Source organism: Gavialis gangeticus, unplaced genomic scaffold (genome assembly GCF_001723915.1).
Source record: "Gavialis gangeticus isolate Ggan-Ray unplaced genomic scaffold, GavGan_comp1, whole genome shotgun sequence".
NCBI classification, from domain to species: domain Eukaryota; kingdom Metazoa; phylum Chordata; order Crocodylia; family Gavialidae; genus Gavialis; species Gavialis gangeticus.
Genome location: NW_017729028.1, coordinates 32,104,054 through 32,107,347, shown reverse-complemented (window position 1 = coordinate 32,107,347; position 3,294 = coordinate 32,104,054).

The window sequence follows — 3,294 nt, the reverse complement described above, 5'->3', positions numbered from 1 at the left end:
AGACTTTTAATGGCAATTTGGTTTTTAGGTTAGCAGCAATCCAGTGGTTGGACACTGAAGCTAGAAAAAATGAGACCAGAAATAAAGCACAACTGCGTTTTGTAAGGGATTGATCTTTGGAACAAGGTGCTTAAGGAGGTGGTCTATTCTCCATGGCTGAAAGTCTAAATCAAGCAGGTGTCTACCAAGGAAATGAAGATGTTAGTGCTCTGTGTGCTCACACACCTGTCTAAGCTTCATCTGAAGTGGGTAACATTAGCACTGATGATGTGGTGGCTTGGACTTCAGCCCGTGCTAGCATCCAGAGTCCACAATTGGGATCGCTGGAGCCAAGGCCACGTAAGTACTAGCAAGCTGCCTAGAGTTGGGGATCCATGCAAGAAAGCAGATCACTGCACTTTAGATCCTATTAGAGAGCAAACAGTGTTGCATGGTCAATGCATTACACAATCCAGGGTGATTGTGACGGATGCATGGCTGTTACTGTTACCTGGCTTAGATTATGTCAGTGCCCAGTAGGGACTAGGATACTAGCCGTAGGCCACGATCTAGAGGGCAAACAGCAGCATCCCACAGCACTCTCCGGTGCTCAGCATTTCCTCCCACCTGCTCTCTGGCACATAGCACCTCCTCTACTCTCCACCATTCAACAACATCTCTGCTGACGTTACCAATTAGCTCTGCCAATGCGTTTGGGCTCTAATCGGGGTTCAGACCCTTGTGGTGCTTGATGCTGTACAAACATGTATTTAAAAAATAGAAACAAACACTCCCTGCACAGCCTAACACCGGACCCGATAACCCATTGCATGCAGGGGCAGCTGAGCACTTGCATGCAAAAGTCCACGTGACTGGATCCCATGTAGGTGGCACTGGATACAACACATAATGGAAGGGAAGAGCAAGGTAACAGCGAAACAACCCTGATGGGTACCATACGTGATGGACGTCACATGCCAGCGCCTCTCTCTTGCAAGTAGAGCGATTCAAACATCTCTAGGCTTTATCAGGAGAGGGAACATATCCCATATTCAGTCCTCATACATTGGGTGGCTTTACCACCCGCAGAAGGTCATAAGGAAAAGAAGTGTGGCATAGGTGATTGGACAGCAGAGGACCGGAGGGTGGTAAGGAGGGAAGTCTGGGCAGAGCACGAGGATGCCACGTGCCGGGCAGAGAGTTAAAGGAGGTGGTGAGCTATCCAAGGCATTTCCTAAATTTGCTCAAGGTAACACATTTCACGTCCAGTTTTATTATCAAGGCAATTCACCAGAGGAGCACTACACCCTCTGCCTGCAATTTGTTACTCACAGGAGTGTTATCGTATGAGATGAATAGGAAATATATTTGCTATATTTAAGAAGCAGTGAGGGGAGATCCAGGCAACTACAGATTCCTGACTCTCACCTCCATTGTATGCCAGGGTTTTGAAGGAAAGGCTAATGAAGGGCATGCAGGTAAATGGAAAATGGGATGAAGTGCAATGTGGGCTCTCCAAAGTAAAACCACATGAGAATAGCCCAGGACATTTCTTTCCTAACTGGTTTTTTTGGATGGGGGCAATGTGGTAGTACAGGTAAATTAGTAAGGTGTCTAGGTTGTATCTACCACCAGCCCTGATAAATTAGTAAAGCATTTGGTATCATGCTACATGGCAAAGACACAGGGATTAGTACAAGAACTGTATTATGGCAACACACTGGCTAAAGAGGAGACTGTGACAAGGCCTCTCATTCCTTCCCTAGTCTGCTTTTCTTGGGTGCTCTCACCTTCACTCACCCACCAGGCCTGGCTGTTACTGACTTTTAGATAAAGGAGGCTGTCCTAGGGCTTCCCAAACCTGATCTCAACTCTTATAACCACAGTCATTACCTTAAGGAATAATTACGTGAAGTCCCTGCAGCTCTGAAGCCCCGGGAACGTCTATCGAGGGTGGCTGCCGAACATGGACATCCGCTGCCAAATCCCTTTTGCACAACTCTCTGCCACCTTGTGTCAGAGCCATGACTGTGGGCATCTGTGGTGCAACAAGGCATGAGGACATCTGTTTGGTTTCACTTTGTGTCACCGTAAACCCGTTTATGGCGGCACAAATGTGGTGTCTGGTTGCAGCCTCCAAAATTAGACAAAGTGCGACGGTGCCACGTGCAAGGTCATTCTCTTGGGATCTAAGAAAAATGAATCCTGCTCTGTAGATCTCATCAGCTGGAAATGACAGGAGCAGGGAAAAGGAGATCTGGCTGATTGAGCTCATTACAGCAGGGATTTAAGCCACCCATATCACATAGCCACATGTCAGGCCATAGCTTTGAACCTCGAGCCTTGGCCCGCCTGCTACAGTGGCTGATCCTGCTCTGCCACCTCCTCAGCTTGGTAGGGCGTAGATACAGGTGGTCAGGACCTGCTATCTGGACCTAGCCCTCTGCCCATGCTGCAACTGGAGTGGCCATCCAGGGTCAGCTGACCATTTAGCCCTTCCTATAAAAACCCTGGAGGTGCCTGGGCGGCTTCCTGACCTTGTGCCCTGCCCCAACTTCTGGATCTCTGAATCAGCTCCCAAGGTGGATCTCCTAACTTCTGGCTTCCCAGCTCACATGCAATCAAACTCCGTGTGCTCCTCTCAGATCTCAGCTGCTTCTTTTGACCCTGGCTGACTCCCAGACCCGCCTGCCCATCACCCGGCCCTGACGCTGTGAAAGAGCAATGCGATCAGGGAAGGCACGTCCATGAGGGCTAGGGAAATAGTAATGTCATCCCCCAGGACATGGTGAGACCTCGTCTGGGGTGTTGTGTACAAGCTGGGTTGCCAAAGGCCAAGAAAAATGAATTCATTTGGGAGTAGGTGTAGAGAAGGGATGCTAGAAGGATTAGTGGCAGCACTGTACCTGGTGGCCTCAGGCAAACTTTTAGTATCAGGTCCCCTCTTTGCCAGATGTAAAGAGAGTAATAATTGGACAACGCGAAAAAAATTATCATTTTCTGTCCAGGCCCCAGGCGGCCGCTTGGTTCACCCATGCCTGTGTCCGGCCCTCCTTGGGGGGGGTGGGGAGCTTGTCTTACAAGAGGAAATGAAGAGGGCTAGACCTGTTTAAATACAAGTGCAGAGAGGAAGTTCTTGTGACTCTAAATACCTCAAGTGGGGAAAACCCCAGAGAGGAAAAAAACCACCTATTTAATCAAATAGATGACAAGACACAAGACCTAAACTTGCCAGGAATAAATGAGAGCGGGGTCCTGGGAGCAGTGACTCACAATGTTCTCGCCCGGTTCTTAGTCAGGCAGATTGTCCCGGTG